The sequence below is a fragment of the Capricornis sumatraensis genome, chromosome 5, assembly GCF_032405125.1.
Source record: "Capricornis sumatraensis isolate serow.1 chromosome 5, serow.2, whole genome shotgun sequence".
In the NCBI taxonomy this organism is placed as follows: domain Eukaryota; kingdom Metazoa; phylum Chordata; class Mammalia; order Artiodactyla; family Bovidae; genus Capricornis; species Capricornis sumatraensis.
Window position 1 is genome coordinate 100,840,836 of NC_091073.1, and position 25,389 is coordinate 100,866,224.

Sequence of the window (25,389 nt, forward strand, 5' to 3'; positions counted from 1 at the left end):
TTGCACAGTTACCTCCTTCATTCTCCAGCGCTGCCCCCAGGGGACACAGGACACAGCCCAGATGTCAAGATGAGTCCATCTTTCAGTCTAGACCACCCACAAGGCAACAGTGTAGGCTGGGGGCACCCTGCTGTGCCGCTTAATGCTGCCTACAATCCATGAGGCATCCTAAGAGTCTGGGGGCCATTGGGAAGACAGAGACGGAAGCTCTGAAACCATGTCCCTCTTCCCCTCACCTATCCCACCAACACCAACCTAGACTGAATTTTATAGTTTATATTTGACTTCCTCATAGTGTGAAAGTGTCTCAGAGGGTCTTGGGGGCTTGGTGTCTTGGTGGTTCAGATGGTAAAGAATCTGTCTGCAATTTAGGAAACCCAGGTTCAATCCCTGAATTGGGAAGATCCCCTGGAGAAGGGAATGGCTACCCACTCCAGTATTCTTGCCTGGAGAATTCCATGGACAGAGGAGCCTGGTGGGCTACAGTCCACGGGGTCTCAAAGAATTAGACATCACTTAGCGACTAACACTTTCACTTTCCTCATAAGGTTTTCTTTGAAGAAAAAGTTCTCCAAAAAGCTTCAAAAATCTTTGCTCTAGGAGCTTGTAATAAGTCTACAGAAAGGGGATCTTGGGCCCTGGGCTGCAACAGAGTCACCTAAGGGCCTCTTCCCCACCCAAATAACGACAATGTTTTCTGAGTGACAAAACGCAGTCCAACAGGAGCACCATCTAGGGTTTCCCTGGACTTGTCCCTGCTGAACCTGAGGATGAGGAATCGTCTCACAGAAACAGCTCTTCTTCCTCTCTCGTGTGCTGCTGTACCAGGACCATGGGCACCAGGGGTGTCAGCTCAGGCCAGCTAACCCAAATGAGCAAAGTGCTCTCAGTGAGTTGGAAGGGACATGGACAGAAGGTTTGGGGGAAGGAAAAAAAGCAGAAAGACCAAGAGGAGGCAACTCCCTGTGGAGCTGGAGGAGAGAGGGGCTAGAAGAGCACCCGTGAGCCCATCTGCTTCTTCTGAAATGCACATTTTTGGAAAAGGAGGAGGAGGCTCAAGAAGGAGAGATGCCCACTTAGAGCAGGAGAGCATCCCTTCAAAGGGAGCAGAAAGCACTAGAGCAACAACAGCCTACGCTCCCCGGTACCCACACGGCTGGGGGCTGGGTCCCAGCTTGGGAACCATCAGGAGGTCAGTCAGTGGGAGAGCCACTTGCCCAAGCTTGTTCCCTGGGGACATGGGAAGATTGAAACCATCAACCAGACAGGCAGGGAGGATTTACACATCATGGCTTGGCTACCAAAGATCTCAGGGCAAGGAGGAGGAAGAGAGAGAGCCTATTTGAGTCCATGGGAGAAATACAAAGCTGAGGGTACCATCTGATACTTCTGGGAGGCTGCAGGCATCATGGACAATGTGCTCAGCCCAAGGCCAGCAAAGCACAGTGAGCACAAGCGTGGGCTCTGAGCACCCTGCACTGAGATCCTGCCTCCACAGCTTTAATCATGTAATCTTGGGTTAGCCTCTGAACCTCTCTGGGCCTGTTTCCTCAAGCGTCCTTGACAATAACAAGCATGTCTACTTTGCAGGGCTTCCCTGGAGGCTCAGACAGTAAAGAATCCACCTACCAATGTAGGAGACGCAGGTTCGATCCCTAGATCAGGAAGGACATGGCAACTCGCTCCAGTGTTCTTGCCTGGGAAATCCCACGGACAGAGGAGCCTGGTGGGCTACAGTCCATGGGGTCATAAAAGAGTCGGACACGACTTAGTGATGAAGCAGCAGCAACTACTTTTCAGAGCAGTCCTGAGGATTGAATAAATTAATAAATTACATCATCCAGAGTAGTGTCCACGCTTAGCAACCATGCACTAAATGCTGGCCAGACAAGTCCCAGATAAATACCCCCGACCATAATGAGCCCCAACTGGGTTCAGCCCCACTAACTGACGGGCATGAGGTGGCTCACTCAGGCTCTCAAGGTGGCAGCAGGATGTGAGCAGCAACTGTCTCTAGGCACAACTGCCTCATGTGGGGCATTCACCCCACTTCCATCTCTTCCATCTTTTCTTTTCTCCAACCCCTCCATTTCCCTTCTTTGGAAGTTTTGTAAATGTTTTCTAAGTTCCTCCTCTGTGCTCTTTTCATAAAGTCAGATCGCCAAGCCAACTCTCAAGAAGCCTAAATGAGTATGGTCGTGAATGCACCCATTGACTCACAAATAAAAGTACCTTGGGGGCCAGAGGGTTATCCCCTGTCTGGAATGTGTTGTAGCCTGTTAGAGAAACTCGCACTGTCACCCTCCAACCTTAACTGGCCATCATAGTCATTAGCAACTCCCTAAACAGCTCCCTCAGGTAATATCGCCCACCACTTGTTTCACACATGGGAAAACTGCAAGACAGCCCGAGAAGTTCCTGGTGGGGAAGGGGTTGAGGTCCCATAGGCTCTGATCTTCCTGCCTGCTTGCCTGTCTCCTCACTTATCAAGTAATCAAATAAGAGAAGGAACTCCCAGTCCGCCTGCCCCGGAGTCCTCCCCCGAGCTTTGCAGAGTGGCTGGTCTGGGGCCAAAAGAGGTGTGAGGCTCACCACCCCCAGTGGCGATGGTGCGGGGCCTGCATTCTCCTTCCAGAGCTTCAACAGTCATACTCTTTTGTGGTCAAGGTGACCCATTAGGCAAGAGCTCAGGGTTCTGCCTGAGGCCACCAGCCAGAATTGTTTGCTGTCCCCCGGGTGGGGGTAGGGGGCAGGCATGTGAAAGACCTTGGCCTCATTACCACCCACTCTGGCCAACTTGGCCCACCAATCCTAAGCTCTGAAAACTGGTCCACTCCCAGGCTGCTCTCATCAAGGGCTTCCTCAAAGGTCTGCTTCACAAGCACGTTTTCTGGCCTGCAGTAGACAGTGGGGGAATGAACACACAGGGAGGCCAAGGTTACTGCCCAAGATCACAACGTGTCAAAGCGGTGAACCGGGGACCAGTCTTTCCGTCTACTCCCACGATGGCCGAAGAGAGCGCTCCCGTAGGTGGTGTGGAAGGACCTTGTTTCCGAGTCATTCTAATATTTTAAATAAGCTCCTCATCTAGGGCAGTGGTCTCCAGGTGGTAACGTGTGCCACGCGTGGATGACAGTGCTGCTGAGAATGCAGCTTCTTGGCAGTGGGATCCTTGCTAGCTCATTTTGGAATGCCAGCATCCCACCACGGCATAGCTGAAATGTTCCAAATCTCTCAAACTTAATGAAACACCTGTCCTCTCTAACACCATCAGAGGTAATTACACATGGCTCTCACACAGTCATATGTACCCAGCCTCCAACTGCCTCATCGGCTGCTTCCCTGGGTATATACCTGGGTGTGTTCCCTGTCAATCCTGGCATGACCGAGTTGGAAGAGCCCCTCCTTCTTAATTCTCTAGGAAAACCGGCATAAAATTCTGTAGTCTGGTATCAGCTGGGCTTAGATAAGTTTGAAGTAATTATGACAGAGTTGGGAAGATCTTTACTTTTTATTTGTTTATTTTTGGCTGTGCTCGGTCTTCGTTGCTGTGGGCTTTCCTCTAGCTGTAGTGAGCAGGGGCTACTCTTGGCTGTTGTGCACGGGCCTCTTTGCGGCGGCTTCTCTTGTTGCAGAGCACAGGCTCTAACACACTCAGGCTTCAGGGACCGGGGCGCGTGGGCTCAGCAGCTGCACTCCCCAGGCCCTTGTAACAGGCTCAGTACTCGTGGTTTAGTTACTCCACGGCATGTGGGATCTTCCCAGATCAGGGACTGAACCCTTGTCTTCTGCATTGGCAGGTGGATTCTTTACCATTGAGCCACCAGGGAAACCCAGGGAAATCTCTTTTTTTCTAAACAACTTTATTTTTTTTTTCTTTTTGCCATGTCACACAAGATGTGGGATCTCAGTTCTCCTGTTAGTGTGTTAGTCACTCAGTCGTGTCCAGCTCTTTGCGACCCCATAGACTGTACAACCCACCAGACTCTTCTGTCCATGGAATTCTCCAAGCAAGAATACTGGAGTGGGTTGCCTTTCCCTTCTCCAGGGGATCTTCCTGACCCAGGGATTGAACCTGGGTTTCTTGCATTGCAGGTGGATTCTTTACCATCTGAGCCACAAGGGAAGCCTTAGTTCCCCTCAGTTCAGTTCAGTCGCTCAGTCGTGTCCGACTCTTTGCGACCCCATGAATCGCAGCACACCAGGCCTCCTTGTCCATCACCAGCTCCCGGAGTTTACTCAGACTCACATCCATCGAGTCAGTGATGCCATCCAGCCATCTCATCCTCTGTCGTCCCCTTCTCCTCCTCCCCTCAATCCCTCCCAGCATTAGTCTTTTCCAATGAATCAACTCTTTGCATGAGGTGGCCAAAGTACTGGCGTTTCAGCTTTAGAATCATTCCTTCCAAAGAAATCCCAGGGCTGACCTCCTTCAGAATGGACTGGTTGGATCTCCTAGTTCCCCTACCAGGCATCAAAACCCACTCCCCCGTTATGGAAGTACAGAGTCTTAAACACTGGACCACCAGGCAAGCCCAGGAAAATGTTTTTTTAAACAACTTAAGTTTTAATTTTTTGCTACATCACACAGCATGCAGGATCTTAATTCCCCTACCAGGGATCGAACCCATGCCTCCTGTAGCAGAAGCGCAGAGTTTTAACCACTGGACTACCAGGGATGTCCTAGAGTCAGGAGAACCTTTACATTCAAACTGCCAGACTTTAGATGACTGATGTACACACATAGGGTACTGTTGAAAACTTAGAATTCATATTTTAAAAACTCTATTTAGAAACTGCCCCCATTGGTCATTTTGTAGATGAATGTTTACACATACACCACACATATTCTACTCAAACACATTTTCCTGACAGTGTTAGTCCACACATTCAATCCCCATGAACTGCAAAGGGGAAAAAAAATCCTCATCTTGGGAACCCAAAGACTGAGGTCAGATGGGGAAGTCTTGACTCATGGTGAGAAAGTAGGAGAGAGTCACAGGCCCACACAGAGTTCCAGGGTCCCTTTCTATGCCTGCCGTCCCAGTACTCCTTTCCTTCTCCTTGCAAGATGCAGAGAAGCAGAAAGAGATGAGAAGAAAGGCAGGGCCAAGCTTCAGAATAAGTCATCAAAATAGCAAACAGGTCTTCTCCAGCTTTTCCAGGAACAACCCCACCCTATCCCCACACACATAACTATATTTATGTACATACTGTTACACACACATATGAAGAGACAAAGAATTATAGAACACATCAGCTGCTCATTTTCACAAGCCCAGCTGAGAGCAATCCTGCAATAGAGAAGCCTGTGGTGAGAGTCCAGGGATTGCTACCAGCAGTGAGGGAAAAGGCCCAGTCTCTACCAGGCTCAGAACGCACGCCCTGATATGCCTAGAAGCTTCCAGCATGCACAGCCACCCAAAAACGTTAGTCTCAAGTGCTTCCTTCTGGAGCCTCAGACTCCCCATATGCCCAGCCTCATCTCTACCTCGGTTTCCCTGGGGGCTCAATGGTAAAGAATCTGCCTGCAATGCAGGAGGTAAGGGTTAGATCCCTGGGCTGGGAAGATCTGTTGAAGAAGGGATAGGCTACCCACTCCAGTGTATTTGGGCTTCCCTGGTAGCTCAGACAATAAAGAATCTGCCTGCAATGTGGAAGACCTGGGTTCAATTCCTGGGTCGGGAAGATCCCCTGGGGAAGGGAATGGCAACCCACTCCAGTATTCTTGCCTGCAAGATTCCATGGACAGAGGATCCCAGTGGGCTACAGTCCAGTGGTCACAAAGAGTCGGACACAACTTAGTGACTAAATAGCAACAACAACACATCCCTATACAAAACTGGATATCTGATGGGGAAGCAAAACTGAGTTGGAAAACGCACTGAGGGGGACTTCCCTGGTCTTCCAGTGGTTAATACTTTGCCTTCCAATACACAAGAGCAGGTTCAGTCCCTGGTCAGGGAGCCAAGATCCCACATATCTCGAGGCCAAAAAAACAAATCATAAAACAGAAGCACTATTGTAACAAATTCAATTAAAGACTTTAAAAAAATGATTCCATCCAAAAAAAATCTTTAAAACAAATAATAAAATAAAATGCACATAGGCAAAAGGAACAAAAAAGTCATTTATATTCATAAAAGGTGGAGATTGCACAATGGATTATAAAGGCATAGATTTTGGAGTCTATATGCCAGCTAGCATTCTACCTTTCTGGATACAAATCTCTTCAAGGGCAAAATTGCAGCAAAAATCCTCACCATGCAGGGCTGCTGCCAGGGCACTAGGTGTTCACTGCAAGGTCTGAGCCGCAAAGGACACAGCACACAGTTGCTGCTCATTTTTTCCTCACCTCTGGCTTCTCTCTTTCCTCCTGAGCCCTGACCGAAGTCCCAGTCGTTTTTTCCACCATAGAAGCAGAACCAGCTCTCACTGACAATTCACCCAGGGGCTGAAAGTTCTATTTCATACACCTGAGCTTGAAGACGGACTTCAGTCTGGCCTAACAAACCCATCGGCCCTTTCTCACTCACTCTGCCCACCTCAAGTCACCAAGGCCATAAAGGCCCCCCCCCTTTTTTTTCCTCTTGTTTGGTCATTGTGAATGCCTAAAATCGCATCTTGCTCAACAGTAAACCTCAGGAGAAGCTGGCCATGGTGCTGGGAAATTTTAGGAAGGAAACAAAACTAGACACACAAACATGAGCCTGGCCAATCACGGTTTCCCAGCCGGCAAATCACCCAGGTCAATGGAGACTCCCTTTCGGGGGAGGGGACACTGTTCGCAGCTGTCACAACTGACCCTCCGTGCTGACAGGCTTCCTTCCAGTTCTTCCCGCTGGGCTTTGGTAGCTGTTGCACTTAGTGGAGGAAACAAAACTACTTTGCCTTGTAAAAATCAAGACAAAGAGGAGCTTTCCAAAAGCCATTTTTCCCTCCAGAGAAAGCTCTTCTGAAACCAAGGGAAAGCAAACTTACAGATAATGAAACTCCAAATAAAGTCATTGAAACTGATTTAAGTTCATGAAAGGCCCCTTTCGTTCCAATGTCCAAGAAGGAAAGCCCAAAGCTGTCTTGACCAATGGAGCTTCCTGGGTTCAGAAACACGGGAGACCCTCCTCACGCCGTCTGGCTGGGGTGGGAGGAGCTGAAGTGCTCTGCTTGGGAACTATGCCAAAGTGGGATTTCCAGTCTTTTTAGACACTTCTCTCTCTCTCTTTTTTTAATTGGAGGATAATTGCTTTACACTGTTGTGTTGGTTTCTGCCATATAACAACATTGATCGACCATAAGTGCACATACATCCCCAGCCTCTTGAGCCTCTCTCCCACCCCTTCCCATCCTACCCCTCTAGGGGTGGGTCTCCCATGGGTCCTATCTGGTCCCAAAATGCCTCCCCAAACTTCCACCCTCACACGTCTTCCCCAACAACCCTACAGCTGTATCAGAGCCATCTCGGCAGTAGACAGAATCACTGCTCCTCCAAAGAAAAATGTCCACATCTTAACCTCCAGAATTAGAGACTATGTTACTTCACATGGAAAAAGGGATTTGGCAGGTTCCCTGGTGGCTGAGTGGTAAAGAATCTGCCTGCAATGCAGGAGACGTGGGTCCAATCCTTGGGTCAGGAAGATCCCCTGGAGGAGGAAATGGCAACCCATTCCAGTAATCTTGCCTGGAGAATCCCATGCACAGAGGAGCCTGGTGGGCTACATTCCATGGGGGCACAAAGAGTCAGACTGAGTGACTAACACACAAAGTTAAGGACCTGGGGAGCTTATCCTGGATTATCTAGATGGGCCCAATCCAATCCCAGGAATCCTTAAGAAGAGAAACCCTCCTCCAGCTGTGGTTAGTAGGAGATGCACTCAAGGAAGGGGCAGAGAGATGCCATGCTGCTGGTTTTGAGCATGGAGGGAGGGGGCCATGAGCCAAGGAAAGTGGGCAAACCACTGGAAGCTGGAAAAGATGAGGCAACAGATTCCCTCCTAGAACTTTTGTGAACATGTTAGCATCTCAGTTGTGTCTAACTTTTTGCGACCCCATGGACTGTAGCCTACTAGGCTCCTATGTCCACAGGGTTTTCCAGGCAAGAGTACTGGAGTGGGTTGCCATTCCCTCCTCCAGGGGATCTTCCTGACCCAGGAATTGAACCCAGGTCTCTTGCATTGTAGGTGGACTTTTTACTGTGTGAGCTACCAGGAAGGAATAAAGCTCTGCTGGCACCTGGGTTTCAGCCGAGTGAGCATCTGACCTGCAGAATTGTAAGACAGTAAGTTTGTGCTGATTTAAGTCAGTAATTTGCATAACCTGTCACAGCAGTGACAGGAGACACACACTACACTGCTGGTCCCTGGCAAGGGGTCTGCTACTGCCTCCCCACATTCCCCCAGGGCTTGATTCTTCCAGAGCCACTGCTGGCTGAGTCCTCGCAGCAGAGAAGCTCACCTGCCTCACCTGTTACTTCTGCGGCGCTCTGGCCCAGGTCCTCACCAAAAGAGCAGTCTGTCCTCTTTTCCAGTTTCAAACAGCCCTGCTTCCTTAAAGACACTCCCAAGACTTGTTCCTAGGACCCTTCGGGTTCCAAGCTAATTTGTCAGATGATGGACTGCAGACATGGGGAAGGTGAGGATGCTCCAGCACCCGGAGGTGGACTTGGAAAACATCAGCACCTGTGCTTGCGATGCAGGACAACTGTCCACAGGCAAGCACAGACACGGAAGAAGCTGGCCCTTTTCCTGAGTCTGGGTGCACTCTCTAAGCTGGTTTTTATGCTGGCTCTTTCCTAAGTTGAGGTCGTAGGCACAAAAGCTAATCTTCGGAACAGGGAACCCAGGGAAGCTGAAGACAGTGGGAACTGCCAGAGGAGGAGGAAGCCCCTCTTGTGGGACAGTGTTGGTGGCAGCAGCCGGGGCACACATGGGAGTCTCCTCCAGCAGACTACCTCCGAGCCTGCCAGGGGCCCTGGAACCTGGTTCTGGGCTGTCAGCAAAGACAGATTTAGAACCCATGATCTCATCTTGCAGAACAGCCCCAGGGCCTCAGAGTACTCTGGGAAACATCACTTTGGCAAGTTGGAAAGTGGACGTCACTGCTGGTGCTATCAGGTAGGTGGAGCACCCAGGGGTCCCTCCCTTGGCTCACCCAGGAGGAGCAGGTGCAGATGGCCAGGGCATGGGAAGAGATGGGACGTTGGCTGAGGCCTGGACTACTACCACCCTGCTCTCCCTCAGCCTGGAGAGCCCAGGTACTGTGAGCTAGCGCTTTAAGGTGAGTACGTATATATACCAACGTTCTTTGCTGTGATGAGCAGTGAGTAGTAACAAATATCCTAACCATGAGCTGGTGGCTCACGTCCCTGTGAAGCCCCACTCCTGCTTATACCAAGACATGCTGTGATAGAGTGTTTATAAATGGAGCAGCAGCAGAAGGTGGGGGAGGCCTAGAGCTCATTCCCTCTGCTGTTTACTGCAAATAAGACCAAAGCCCTGCAAAGGGCTAGGTTGGTGATGACTGGCCCTTGCTCCTTGAAGTGATTCAGCAGCAGGGAAGGCTGAGAATTCATCATCGAGTGCAAACCCCAATTTCTGCTGCTGGCCCAGGCCACCTCTCCGTGGCCTTGCAGTTGGTTTTTTGGCTTATCTTAACTAGGGACTCTAGCTGATTAGTTCTCCTGAGGTTTCTCAGTGTGTGTCATGGACAGATTCTCCCTCCAGAGCAAACAAGCCACACCAGCTCCTCCAAAGCTGCCCACAAAGTCCCAGGAGGGCAGTGGAGGGGGGCAGGTTCTTTGTCTTGAGATGAGGACCCCTGGCTCCTGCTTCTGCAGTCAATGGATAGGGCTCCACAGTCCTTCCTGATGACAGGAGGAATGAAAATTCTAACAGAGTGGACTTGATACATCTCTCATAGAAAGAAATCCACCTCTAACTACCAAATAAACATTGGTACTTCTAGAAGGTAGGACTCACAGAAAAGAGCGGTCCCCATCACACTGCTAAAGGTGATGGATAGTGATAGAGAATAAAAGTTGTCATATAAGAAAGGCCAGGTTTATATCCCAACCCGCCAGGGGTGAGTTGCATGTCAGTTTCAGTCATATTAGGGAAGATCAACTCCCAGAGAAGAAGGGCTGTGGGTCTGATAAATTCCATACTGGGAAGTGCCAATGGGAGGTAATGAGGGGCTGTCAGAGAAATAAATCAAAATATGTTGAGAATTTGGGGTGACCACCAAAATAAAATCTCTTCTGCCAAAGACAGCAGAGACATCATTGTGGCTGAAGAAAGGAAAGTTCTACAAGCGAGTCAGAAAGAAACTGACAGCAGCATCTCTTCATGTAAAGATGTCAGGAAAAAAACTGCAGGGAGAAACTGTGATACAGAGCAAGAAGCTAGCATTAGGGCTACACACCAGGACCCAGAAGGTAGAGGCAGGGTCAGCTGCAGGAGCAAAGAATCTTTAGCGGGGGGGTGGGGGGGCAGGGGGAGTCTGACACAGAGCACTCAGCCAACATCCCATGACACACATGATGTGCACAAACACACACATGTGTGCGCGCGCACACACACACACACACACACACATATTCACATGCCCCTGAAGCACCGGGAGAAGAAACAAAATTAGTTCAGACTGTGAACCATTTATCCTGGAGAGGCAAAATGAGATTTTTTTTTTCGGCTGTTCTTTTAATTAAAAGTTAGCTCATAAATCAAAGACCTTGTTTCCAGGCTGCAGGAGATGGTAGGAAGAATCCCAAGCTTTTCAGAACTGAATATTGCCCTGTGACCCCCTTCCTTCACCCACGGTATGCACCCTGTTACAGCACCTCAAGTAGCAATCTAAGGAGGAACCAAGGGTGGCTTCCTGAAGTTCTCCCAAAGAGATCTTGAGCATGTACATGCACGCACGCACACACACACACACACACACACACACACACACACACACACACATACACACACACACACACACACACACACACGTAAATCCCTCAAGGACTGGTTAGTGCATCTATTTGGAGCCTCTGAGGTTTTCCCTGGGGACCTTCTACCCTCTGCTCTAATACTCTGCCTGAGTTCACATAGGTGTTTACATCAATGGAGTTTGAAGTTTAGTAAGCACAGAAAATCCTTAGAAGTTTAGTAAGCACAGAAAATCATTTGGTCTTCACCATTGTCTTAATTTTTATTTGTTTCTCCTACTGAATCAAGAAATGTTCTCCAGATGTGAAGACCTTTTATTCTCAGCTTATTCATATGAGAGATGGACGGTGCATATATTAGCATGCTAGTTGCTCAGAAGGTGAAATATGTATAGATAAACAATTTGTCCAAAATCAGGAGTGCAGCCAGTAGCAAAGTTGAGATTTCCCAGCTGTCAGTTCCACCTCTTCAGGCAATCTGCCAGTCTCAGTTTCAACAGTTTAGAAGCATTGGAAACCCCTGACACAGACCTGGACAGACGCTTGGGCACAAAGGCTGCGGGGATGCCTAGGAGCGAACATGGGAAGTAGCAGGGTAGCACCCAATGGTGCCTTTGTCCCCTTCTTGCCTTCTTCTGGCTTAAGAGAATGGTTGCCATGACCACTAAGGAAGTTTATTATTTTTTCATTTTCAAGCTACTCCCCATCAAAGCATCTGAAAGCATTGTGTACTCTCGCTCACATGTTTGCACATTTTGGGGGGAGAAAAGGGGACAAAGAAAGACGACCTCTTACAAGAAAAGGAATGGAAAGAGAGTTTTGTTTTAGCATCCTTTCTCAAATCTACCCATGATGCCCTGAGCCTCTCTCTCCCTGTGTCCCGTCACCCGACCCAGCTATATCCCTCTGATCTTGCTGCCGTCAAAGAAAGAGTCCAGACGAACACAAAGGTCATACAAGGCACAAAGTTCCCCTTTCTCCTGTCCCTAGACCCCAGTCCCTCAAAAACAATCAAATTTAAAGCAGAGAGATTAAATTATCACTAAGTTAATTATGGGAATCACACTTAGGCTGGCTGCCGGGAAGCGAGGTCAGCAGGCAAGAGGCATTAAAATTAAAGGCAGATGCATGAAGCACTTAAAAAAGCAACTGGGAAACTCATTACTCCCCCACCCACGAGGGAGCAAGAAACCACTCTGATGTTTGAGGCGCTGTCCATCTGGGCAATAGTCAGAGCGTTTGACAGCTAAATAGCTGCACTCTGTCATCATCTCAAAGCCAAAGTGGGCGAGTCAGAGGTAAACTGATTAGATGGTGTGCTGCTAATTTCCCAGAGAGAATGCGAGGGAGTGGGCTCAGTCCAAGAGGGCAGAGCACAGGAGGACCTGCCCTAGGCTTGAGTGCAAAGAGAAGGGTCTAGAATCTAAAATATGGCACAAATGAACTCATCTCCAATGCAGAAACAGAATCACAGATGTAGAGAGCAGGCGTGTGGTTGCCAAGGGGGCGGAGGCGAGGGAGAAGTACGGACTGGGAGTCTGGGGTTAGTAGATGCAAACTATTACGTTAGAATGGATGAACAACGAGGTCCTACTGTATAGCATGGGGAATTATATCCAGTCTCCTGGGACTGATCATAATGGAAAAGAATATGAGAAAAGGAACGCATATATGTGTGTAGCTGAGCCACTTTGCTGTACAGCAGAAATTATTTCAACACTGTAAATCTACTATACTTCAATTTTTTTTTTTTAAGAGACAGGTCTGGCTCCTAAGTGTGCATGCATGGGTACACATCAGCATGCATGAGTGCACACAGGTACACATGGAATTAGGTACATGTGCATGTTTATGACATGAATGTGTGTGTATGTGTGGCAGAGGGTCCACAGTCATGCATATGTGGGTGTATCTCGTATCCACCTGAAAATCGAAGGTGAAGAGCTTAGAAAGGATCAGAGGGCTCCTTCTAGCACATCTGCAACAGGGCAACTCCTTATAAGCTTTCTTTGATTTCCAAGACTCACCCAGTGGCTGCCACCAGCTCAGCCATGACAATACGTATCATTTAATTATTCCATGTGCCATCCAGTTATGGATGTTCAAGGACTCCTCAGGCATCGCCAATATGATGTAAGTTTAAGACATGTCAGTCAAAAAATTGGCTATCCACAGAATGAGTTCGAAGGCTGAAAAAAATCAGTGTTGTTCAAATCAGTCTGTAGGATTGCTTCCTCCATGCAGGATTCCAGCCCTGCCCTTTTGCCATTTCCAAAGAGGAGGAGATGGTGGGGAAGCCTGACAGGGAACCTGGCCCTGAGTCAGTAGCCAGCTTTGGAGCTAAAATTCCCAAATTAGGTTCCTCACCTGAAGGATGAATTTCAAGGGCCAGTGGTCCTGACTGTGTCCAGAGTGAATTTTTTTAGAATTCATAGTCAAAAAACAAGAGGACAGAGGGGAGATGGGGGAATTTGTGGGTGGGTGGAGTAAATTACATGGGGAAAATTAATTTGGAAGATCCCACTTAATTGTAGTTACGAGAAATGATTTAATAAACTTGGATGATTTAATTATTCCAAGAGACATCCACTGAGCACACTCTAATCTTTGTATTTAAGCAGAAAAGTACCCTCACTCTCAAGGAGAATTGGATGCAGGGCAATACAAATAACTACAGCCCTCACTAAAGGAAGGGACTGAGTGATTCTCATTTCAGTTTCAGAAGAAAAAGCATGCCACAGGAAAACAAGCTGATAGAGCATTTGGTTTTTAAAAATCTCCAACACAATTTCTGAGCTTGATGGCATAAAACCAGCCACATTCTGTATTTTTCATACATCTTCTCCAATATTGAGTAAGAAGATACCTTGTGCTCTTTAATTCAAGAAACACCTGGCATATTACAGATAGGTCAAGCAGAGATGTCTTGACTCAAGGTGATGTTCACAATAGTAATCCTTAAAGTAAACTGTATTATTGACAGAATATTCTCTGTCCCTCCCTTCAGGAACATATATGCACCTGGCCTCTTCCCGTGGTGAGAGTATAGTCTCCACACCATTCCCTTTGGCGTAGCCTATAAAATGTGAGGGCCAATGACATGTGCCATGTCCAAGCCACAGCATTAACATCCCAGAGGGAGCTGGGCATGTCTTTAGCCTCTGTCTGAAAGAAGTCACCCAGAGCGTAGCTGCAACCAAACCAGGGTGCACACGAACATGAGCTGGAGACAAGTTTATGCTGTTGTGGTAGTCACTTAAACCGGGGGTTATTTGTTACTGTGCCATAACTTAGCCTAAACTAGCTGATACACACACACAAACACAGACACACACACACAGGTACTATAAGACCCTAAGCCCCAGGAGTCAATCTTCAAATACGTTTTTTATTTAGCATTTCAGGAAAATATTATGTTGGACACCCACATCTAACTAGGAAAGGTTTAGACATGCTGGGGGAGAAGTTTACAAGTCTGATCCAGAAGTAAAAAAACAAACAAACAAACAAAAAACAACTATTTTTTAATGCAAAGAAAACGAACAAATTCCTCTTGGGAAAAATTCTAAGATTTTGAAATTATTGCCTATGACTTCTGGGTAATCAAACTGTGACTGAATAAAAACTCAACTTAGTAAAATAAATATATTCAGAGGCTATTAATTTTAGGAAAGTGTTCTTTGGTTTAGATAAGGATTCATTGGTCCCTTTGATGAACTCCTATCTCTTAAGCCCATGATCTTACCATCGGGTGATGAAGCAGGCAGTCAGGGTGTCCTTGACCCTGCCCAGCTCACAAGGAGACCAGTTCCCCAGCTGCCACAGGGGCACTTAAGGCCACCAGCATGGTTCAGGCCCATATGAAGCCTCAAATGATCCTGCCTGATAAAACTTCATGGGATTTAAGAAAGATGGATTCTGTGAGTGATATTTAAAATGTAATTTCCTCTCCCAAGCCTGGTATATCTGGGGGAAGGCCCAGAAGAGCTTTAATCATAAAGATTAAATAAGACATTCTTGTTGTATGCTCATCTAAAGCATTTAAAATATGGCTTTAGGTACACACAACTTTTCAAAAAGCCAGTGCCCCTATCATGAGAAATCGCTGTAAAGGGATTCTGGTAGAAAAGCGTGGATAAATGCTGTGCTCTTAGGACGAAACAGAGAGAATTGAATGATCACAGTGGGGAAGGCTGGCAAGTTAGCAGAAGGACCAAGGTAGAAACTTCATCCACTTACAGATCTTTAAGAATGAACCTAAGGTAATCTAACCATCTTCACTGTTATCAGAAACCACAAAGTGTGTAAGATACCCATGTGATTATAGGTATAATCCTGCCTGAAGCAACACTGGGCATCTGGGATTCCTGCTGGGAAGAACTGAGAATCATCAGGATTTGATGTGACCTGTGGATGCAGTGATGAGAGTGGGTCATAAGCCGGTCTCAGCATCGTTCTGGCTCCTCAAGTCCAACCAGCCACTGAGGTCACACCCAAGTTCAGCTCCCCCACTCAGCACACTCTCAATCTGGTGCGAGATATGAGTAGTTAAGCAGAAAGACGATCCAACTCCCTGGCGAGAATCTCTTCCTGTATGCCTTCCCTTCCACCCTTCTTGCTCCCAAGCCCTCTGGATCCTTCGGGGTGGGGGATGGCGAGGGAGGAACCTTCTGGAAGGGGGCTCAAAGCAGAAAAACTGGGTTGAGGGGAGGTACTGGGGATGCCAGAGAGTGGCCCCAAGGAAGAGAGAGCCTGTGGAGGGGAGGACCCCTGAGCCAACACCCACTGCTCATGGACCCACTCTTCGGCCCACTTTTCCTAATGAGACTCAGAGGGGCACCAACAGGGCAAAGCAGGTCGAGTGAATCAACCATCTGATCACAATGTCCCTCAAGCCACTAAATCTGTGAAGAAATCGTGGAGCCAGAGCTGCCTCAGGACTTACTGCCCCACCGTCACCCTGGGTAAGCAGTCAAGATAACATCTGTGAATGGGTTTCCCCTATGTAAAGTGTACCAGCCACACAACAAGAAGCAGAGGCCAGGAGCTGAGAGAGTAAACGTGGGGTGAGCAGGTCCAGGACAGAGAAAAGCCATGAGGCTTGGGTGGAGGGGACCAGCATTTAGGAGGAAAAAGAAGGCTGGATGGACTGGTGGAGGTAGAGGCTAAAAGGACCAGGGGGTCTAAGGAGACGGTATAATTAGGTCCTCAGTTGCAGGGGGCTTGCCAAGAAGTTATAGGATACGACCCAGTCACGGGGACCTTGGTTGACCAATAACAGGAAAAGTAATCAGGAACCACTGAGCACAGCCCCAGGGGCTGTTGGGAGAGAGAATTCTGGTGAGAACCCCCAAGACAAACACCCCAACTGAGTCCTGGGTGGCGGGTCAGCAGTAAGTGGAAAAGCATAGCTTGTTTCCCAGAAAGCCTCCGGCCCCTCCCCAGGACCACTGCCCACTCTGCTGTGCAATGCGCTCCAGCAAAATTGCCCCTCAAGAGGGAGGCTGTTCTTGGAGGGAGGTTTGTGATGTGAGAGCTGCTGTGGAGGTGGGAAGTTCACCATTTCTTACGTGGGAGCCCCTTCCTTGGTATTTCAGTTTAGCTGGGATCCTGGAGACTCATAACGTGAGCGGCCAGGCAGTGTTCAGGGCTGAAGGGCTGAGCTGGAGGACCTGTGTCTTTTGAGAGGCTGGACCTCTCACATGCAGGTGGGTGACAGGCAATGGGGGCCACAGAAGCTTGGACAAGAAGATATATAGATTTTCAAGTAAGGGAGTGAGAGAATTGGAGCTGTTTTAGATAGATGAGTGGCACAATCTACAGGAAATTAAAGTGAGGGTGCCTTGAGATGGGAGTTCAGTTACAACCATCCACACTTGACCACTGGGGCCCTGAGCCAGGGCAGAGACAGAGGGAAGGAAAGGAGAGTAGGAAGGTTCTGGCCAACAGGTATGCTGGCCAGATGCAGGAGGTAAGATTTACCCACAGGCCGAGAGCATAGCCACAGGTGGAGTCCATGACCTGTCTGTATCAGCGAGGGCAGACCTTAGATCAAACCGCATGCCCTCCAGTGAATTACTCAATCCCTCCTGTGTAGAAGGGAGGTTGTAGTCTTTACCTGAAAGGAAAGGCTGAGGATGCCATGAAATGATCAATGTACAAGGGAAACACCTAGAACAGTGCCTGGTGCCTGCGAGGTGTTCAAAGCACGGCAGTCCCCTTCCCATCCTCTTTCCTGCCAGGTGCAATCCACAGGAAAATGACCCCTTCCTAAAAGTGAGGTCAGAGATGAGCACACGTCCTTCTACTCGTGGCTTCCCTCATGGTTCAGCTGGTAAAGAATCCACCTACTATGCGGGAGACCTGGGTTTGACCCCTGGGTGGGGAAGATCCCCTGGAGGAGGGCATGGCAACTCACTTCAGTATCCTTTCCCTGAGAATCCCCAGGGCTACAGTCCATTAGGTCGCAAAGAGTCAGACGCAACTGAGCGACTTTCACTTTGCTTCACTTCACTTTAAAAGCTAGGTGATCCCCCAAAGAGGCCAGAGTCAGGGGGCAAGGATCCTCTATGGAATCAGAGCTCTCATCGGTTACTGACATGAAAGGTAAGTCTCGCTTGTCCACCATTACAAATTACTACCCTTTCCCTAAGATAAGCTGGGTCCCCAGGGACGCCTCCCCGAGCTCCCAGACCACCCACCCACTCAAGACGATGTGGTGCCCTCTGGCCCTGTGAGTGTAGCAGGCCACTTCACCCCTTTTTGTTCATCCTTTGGGTTCTCTCTTATGTCAATCAAAGTCTCCGGGAGCCCGAAGTCAGGATTCAGTGCTGGCATCATGATGGTTCCTGAGTAAGGCTGTGCTTTTTCCTACACCACTAAAAGTCAACTTAAACTTTAAAAGTACTGGTTCAAGTGTCCTTGATGGCTTAGAAACAAAGCCATCATGCGGCAGGCAGCCTCTAAGGTGACCTTAATGACACCTGCCTCATCCATACCGTTGTGGAAGCTCCTCCCCTGAATGTAGGCTGGACCATGTGACTGGCTTCTAATAACAGGATGCCACAAAAGTCATCTCTGAAGTTAGGTTTCAGAAAATCTGGCTGTCATCATGCTCACCACCTCTTGCTGGCTCCCTCTCTCAGCTGCCATGTTGTGTCAGTGGCCTCATGGGGAGGCCCACATGGCCAGGGGCTGAGGTCTCCAGTGAGGACCTGAGGTCTTGAGCTGCCAAGTGCATGATCTTAGAGGAGGATCCTCCCCAACTCCTTGAGCCTGGAGATGATGGATACTCCAGACAACACTTTGATTATAGTTCTCTGAGCCAGAGGACTTAGCTAAGCCAGACCTGGATTCCTGTCCCACAGACTCTGCAAGATAAGGTTTTTTTAAGCCTCTGTGTTGGGGTCATTTGTTACACAGCAGTCCATAATCAATACATCTGTGTCCTCTGGGGGCGGGATAGAAGGCACGGAGTGAATGTGGGAGATGTGAGGAGCTGTTATAGAAGTCACCAGGAATGCCTCTGTGAGAAACCAAAGCTGCTGGAAGGAGCACCGCGACAGCACCAGGAAGCAAGTCCAATGGCCACATTCATGGGAAGGCACTCGAGAACAAGTAGGGACTATAAGCAGGCCCCACCCCCCAATCAGAGCTTCCACTGGGGGACTCTAAGTCAGTCTGGCTACCACTGCCTTCCCCAGCCCTGGTCCTATCCTGGCTTGGAGCCTCCACCAGGATCACCATCCAGATTCTATCCTCTTCCCGTCCAAAACTGATCAGCTATGAGCCCAGCAGTGAGGGGACCATTGACGGCGAGGTGCCCCACCCCCTGCTCTTGCCTCCTGCCTCCTCCCTCTTCCTCTGGAACATCATGCCTTTCATCCTTTCCCATCTTTGTTGTCTTGGTTACATGGCCAGACTCCTGATATGCTGCTAGTTCTCATTTTAATGATATGTTCTTGTAAAGCACAATATTTTACTTCAATTGCATGTGTCACTGGATAAATTCCTCCAGCGTGCCTGGCATTTGAGCATCAGCTGACTGAGCACGCTCCATGAGTTGGGGTGTTTCTGCAGCACTTTCTTTAATTTTAATGTCTGTGCTTTAATTTGTGATCAGGATCATTCTACACAAATGTATATATATATACACACACATATGATTCAAAAAAATGGCATACATGTATCAATAAATCTTGAATTGGCAAAGCTCATTTAAAATCATCTCCTTAAGTCATGCGCACTGGCAATGATCATTTGGAAAACAGAATGACAAATGTTTCCAGGGTAGTATTTTCTGGGGATCTCAAAGTGTGTTTCAAGAGGACACCAGGAGGAAAACAAGTCTAAGCCCCAGCTCTTGGGGTCTAACTGCCTTGAGAGGGGCTGCAGCAGATGCACCATGGAAAGGACACCACTCTGACCCTACTCGGGTCAGCACTGGTGACCACTTGGGACCCCCACCCAAAGATCTGCGGGACAGGGGCTGAGCCTCAGGGCTGAGTAGTGAAAAGTAGGGAAGGATAAGAAAATAGCACAAGTGGGAACACATTTACACAAAAAGGATGTTGAGTGAGGGCTTGATGTTGTTCAGGAATATAAGATATGCCCAAGAGGATGGCTCAGATGGTACGAATTCACCTGCAATGCAGGAGACCCGGGTTTGGAAGGGTCTCCAGGGTCAGGAAGATCCCCTGGAGAAGGAAATGACAAACCACCCCAGTATTCTTGCCTGGAGAATTCCATGGACAGAGGAGTCTGGTGGGCTACAGTTCATGGGGTCACAAAGAGTCGCACACAACTGAGCGACTAACACGCACACACACAAGAGGATCCCGCCAGCTGAGCTGGTTGCCACGTCTTGCAGGTACAACGTGAACAAAAAGGCCTACAGCCCAGCTGAGGAGACTGAATCGAGGTGGGAGGAGGGCCACAAGAAGTGGACGGAAGGACAGGAGGCAAGGTTGGTTTGAAGGCCAGTCCCAGGCTTGAATGACCAGCCATCTCTCTGTCCCTCCTTAGACGTGAAGTCAGAGAAAGGAGGGTCCCTGGAACATCTGTTACACTCTTCTGTTTGCAGCATCTCAGCCTCAGCATCCCCCTCACTCAACCCATAGGTTAAGATCTACGTGGGCCTAATACTTGCAAAACCAGGGTGGAAAATGCAAAAACAGCACGGCAAAAATAACAACAATGACAACAAAAAGCCAACAACTGCGATGCACTTTTCTCATTATGGAAATTGTCTGGCATTGATTCTTCAACATTTCCTTTTCCCTTCTGCTTGAGGGACTACCCACAAGCAAAGCGGCCAGCCTCTCTGGTTTGAAAAACTAACAGAGGATGAGATGGTTGGATGGCATCACTGACTCAATGGATGTGAGTTTAAGCAAACTCTGGGAGATGGTGAAGGACAGGGAAGCCAGCATGCTGCCGTCCATGGGGTCGCAAAGAGTCGGACACGACTGAGTGACGAAACAGCAACAACAACATAACGGGCAACTCACCAAACCTTATATCCGGTACACTCAGGTTCTGCTCTGATCGCAGGGCAACCTGGAGTTTCAGCTGTATCTCCACTGAATTTTGTGATGCCTTCAGCCATCTAGAGAGCTCTCCATGACATGAGTTTCTTTTTAGTTAACTTCTTGTTATTATTATTATTGTTTTTACTTGGTTATTATCGTTGTTGTTATTAGTTATTATCAATTGATTTATTGATAAATTTCCAGGTGAATATTAAAGAGTTCTCAGATACACTGAGGAAGTTGCAAGGCAGGGGCTGCACATCTCTGATCTGGTGTTGCCCTGTGACTCGAGCACTGCAGACACACACACACACACACACACACACACACACACACACACACACACACAGCAGCTGTTTCTGAGAGCTTATGTTCAGAATGACAGCCTCAGGCGAGTCTCCCTGCCCCTCTACTAGTTGCCCTTCTGGGTCTGTGTTCAGGGCCCGTGGAACACAGGCAAATCAATTCCACACAGGCTCAGACAGAACAAGGCAATGACATCATTTATGTGCGGAATCTAAAAAATCTGATACAAATGAATTTATATACGAAATAGACTCATAGACATAGAAGACAAATATATGGTTACCAAAGGGGAAAGAGAGGGAGGGATAAATTAGGAGTTTGGGATTAACATATACACATTAGTATATATGAAATAGATATAAGATAGATTACCAACAAGGACTTACTGTGTACCACAGGGAACTCTACTCAATATTTTGTAACAACTTGCAAGGGAAAAGAATTTGACAAAGAAAAGCTAGATGTGTATAACTGAACCACTTTACTGTACACATGAAACTAACACAATATCATAAATCCACTATATGTCAATAAAAGAAAAGAAAAAGAAAAAAGAAAAAAATTCAAACAGGCTCATGCAAAAAAATTAGGAAGACTGAATTAAGCTACATGACAATTCCCAAGAAGAATGACTTTGTGTTCTCTACTCCTGTGACTCTCCATGCTGACACACACCCACACAAGAGAGGCTGTGTGTGTGTGTGCATGCACACACACACACACACACACACACACACACACATTCTACTACAAGCCAACGGCAAGGCCAGCCAGGGTTCTGCTTACCCAACATTCTCCCAGCGCTCCGCCCCTTGGTGTGTGCAGTTCAGCCTAACAGAACACCCAGGAAAGACGCAATCACAAAATGACAGGAGCAATCACACCTCAAGTGAAAGTTTATGATGTTCTGGTTCACAATGAACATTAGTCTCTCCCACTAATGTCAGGCAGTAATTCACTGTTGAACAGCAGCCATGAAATATGATCACTTAGTGGTAAAAATGCAAGAGACAGAGAAATCAGAGCTGGAATATTTAAGCAAAGAGATCTTGTCCTCTGAGGCAATACTGACTTCGTTTTCCCAACTTGGGTCAAAGGTTTTCAGATTTATATGGACACCTTAAAGCAAATCGGAATGGTGCTGGCCTTAAGAGTTTAACCTGTAGTTGAAACTGTAACAGCCTGTAACTTATTCCTAAATTTCTAGGCACTTCCTGATGACTGGAGCATTTCTGTGCCAATGCCAGCCATAACACACACACACACAGATCAGAAAAAATAAAAGACATCCAAATTGGTACTTTCCTCACCTCCTTTCCCCCTGCCTCATGTGATGTGTGCACTAAAGGAGTAAAATTACGGTCATCAGAGACAGGGTTGCCAATGATGGGGACCCATACCTTTCAAACAAAATGGAAAGTCAGTAATTTTCAGGGCAGCCCATGGATAGCTGCTACAGACTAGCTCCTGAACTCCTGAAACTCACAGCAAACTCCCCTACTCTTAGCAAACCCCTAACCCCCTCCCGCCCAGCCTTCCCACCTTGAGTCCCTTGTCATATTGCAAAGAACCCTGCAAGGCCCTTGATTCACGCGGGAGATTATTACAGGGCTCAGAGAAACCGGCTCTGTAATTACGGCGGCCGTATGATTTCTATTATCCTGAGACCCCAGTTTCAGTAGCTCACAAAACCTCCCACTAAATCCTCCTGTAGCCCCACAGCTTTCCACGGCTGGGCCTCTGCCCAGAGAGTGAATGGGGTCCTGATAACCTCTGGGAAAAGCAGGACCGAGTTATGACAGGGCAAGGGGAGTGGTGCTCTGTGAGCCAGAGTGGTGGGGAAATTCTATTGTTTAGAAAAAAATAAATAAATGGGCCAGTTTCACTTTTTATTATTTCAAACAACAGACGCGGCGGCCCAGCTTTCCTTTCCCTATTCAGACTGTCCCCCAGGGCCGGCTGAGTCTGCAGGAGTGTAGCTGGGCTTCAGCAAAACTATTAAAAAGGCCACCGCTCTGAGCTCGTGGAGCAGAAAGTTTGCTGCCCGCATGGCTTGGCTTTCCCCCAGGAGGGCCACTGGCTCATTCCCCCACACATGACTCTCTCGCCCTGCTTCCCAAATGTTTACGCTTCACCAGTCCCACCACAGTTCTGGAAATTAAGTGTAATGTCCCAGGTGACTGAAATAGAACCTCGCTCCTACCCCCTGCTCCAAAGTAAAAGATGAGAAATGCCAGTCCACGGTTTCTAAAGCCCTAAAGCCCCCGGTCAGGTGTGACCTGTTATGGCCAGCCTGGCTGACCTCGGGGGACACTTCAAGGCGAGGCTCTGCCCACAGCCTGCCCCACAATGGATGTCTGTGTGCACTTGGCCTGCCCGGGGTCCTGGAGGTGTCCTCAGCCCCCACTCACAGAGATGGGCCTCGCTCTGATCCCCATCAGGGGACTGGCTTCCACAGGTGAGAGAGTCAGCCCCCATCAGCCTCTGACCACCCTCTGACCAAGAGCACACATTTATTTGCAAGTCAACCGACTTAGGTTTACGATGCCGCCATGGCCAGGAAACATCTTTTTTTTCCCCCAAGAGAAAATAACTTTCTGTTCTGTTATGTGCAGTGAATTCTCAATATTTATATCATGGACACCATATACCCACCAGCTCAGACAATAGCAAAAAAAAAAAGAAAAAAATTTCTTCTAAAGGGTCTACTTGGTCTGGCCAGCAAGTAAAAAGATCCTCTGGCCCCTGGTAGGAAGTTGAAGGGGTGGGAACCTTCCAGAATATTGAAGGATGTCACCTCTCCTTTCCACTGAGATGGGCTTAGTAGAGACAAGATCTAAAGCACTCCCAGTTCCTTCACTTACTTATTTACCCTCAACAGTGCTCATTTAACCATCAGAGCAAGCAAAGCAGGTCAACAGACATTGCACTGTGTGACTTGCATATGGGAATGTCTTTGGTATTTAGAATCCACTTTGCCAGCAAATCGAACTCGTTGAATCCTCATGAAGAATGAAGTCACCTGAGCAACCAACAGAAACATCTTTTCCTGAAGTCCCTGCTCTAAAGCTCGTGGACTCTCCCCCACCCCCCCGCTTGGCTTATACGGAGGCTTATCAGACACAATTTCAGCAAGTTTGGTTATCTGATTTCCCAGCTCACTGAAAGCTGGAAGCCACAGCTCAGCGAGGAGGAAGGGTGCTGATGTGGACCAGGACTCCTGGCAGCATCTGGAAGTGATGAGTGAACAAGGTGCCCTAGAGGAAGAGCTGGGAAGGCTGCAACGACCAGACACAACATGCCTGCACTTCCCAGCATCCTCCCCGGGTGTCCATGAGCCCAGTCCACTATGTGAGTAGAAATCACAAGAAGGCCAAGGCAGCAAGAAAACACTCAGTTGTGTTCAACATAGCCTTCGCAGAAAGGCAGGAGGCTAGGAAATATAATTCTTCAAGCTGTGAAGACAAAGGTTAATTAATCTGTTCATTTGACATAGAAGGCAGTGACCCCAGTGCGTGGTGGGATGCCTCCATCACTCTTGCCGCATGCCATGGCGTTTCACCAACATACGCTTTCTCTTCCAGCCCCTAGCCATGTGACTGCTCCACACACACCCCCAGCCCACACACACTCTGCTCCCTGCCTCTCCCCCTCCACACTCTCACCCTCCAGCCCCACCACCTGTTCCACAAAGATGCACAATCTGAAGAGAGAAAAACAGTGGCTGGAATGGGCTGTCACACCATAGGACAGGATAACAGGTACAATCTTGAGATCTGCAGAGAGCATTTCCCCTTGACCATCAAGCTCATACCCACAAACACAGCAAAGAGAAAAGCAGGCATCGAAACTCGGTCTCAGATAAGGCACTGCCGCTTCATCCATCTGGACCGCACGATGTCCAGAAAATTCCAGGGGAAGCCTAATTAAAACAAGCAGGATCTCCGCATGGCATCATCAGTATTTCCCAGGAGAAAGACTCAAGTATGATTATCGGCCAACAGAAAACGAGACCTACTGCCTTGAGTTTTAGAAAGGCTTTTGATCCAAGCAAGAAGGGCACTCTGGGGGACCAGCGCCAACCCACTGAGAGCCCAAGCTGAGACAGGTGACAGAGTACTGCATCGATGGGGACGTGAAACACAGCAGATGGGCCAAGGTCACCCAGAACCGTTGAAGCCAGCAAGCCTCGTTCTGGAGAACAAGGAGGAAAGCTCATGTCCCCGGATCGCATGGTTCCTCTCCACCTGAAGGCACTTCTGTGCTCCCACAGCATCCATGGTTTCCTCGTCCCGCGATCTGGCTCTTAGCCCCACTAGCAATTCCAGCAGGTACTATATACTTTCCTCCCTCTGTTCCCTGAGTGGATTCCAGATGGATGCACCAGCCAGAAGGGCTGAAGAGGGAGGAACAGGCACATCCCTTGCCCCTGTCCATCCTTCCCAACCATCCATGCCTAATAAAGGTCTTGCCTTAGGGCATAAGCCCAAGTTAGACAGAGCATACCATTTAGACTAGGAGCCTGGAGACGCACACCTCTCAGGAGCACACCAGCCTGTGGAAGAGGTGGATCCACACACTCACCCAGTGTGAGTGCCACAACAGTCCTCCATGTGAAGGCAG

At 48.4% G+C, this 25,389-nt stretch overlaps 1 protein-coding gene across 3 annotated transcripts in view; it reads right to left on the reverse strand.

The window, feature by feature from the left end:
• The window catches only part of PLXNA4 (plexin A4), a 410,799-nt gene that overhangs the window by 364,639 nt on the left and 20,771 nt on the right, over window positions 1-25,389 (reverse strand). The gene's annotated exons all lie outside the window — the stretch shown is intronic.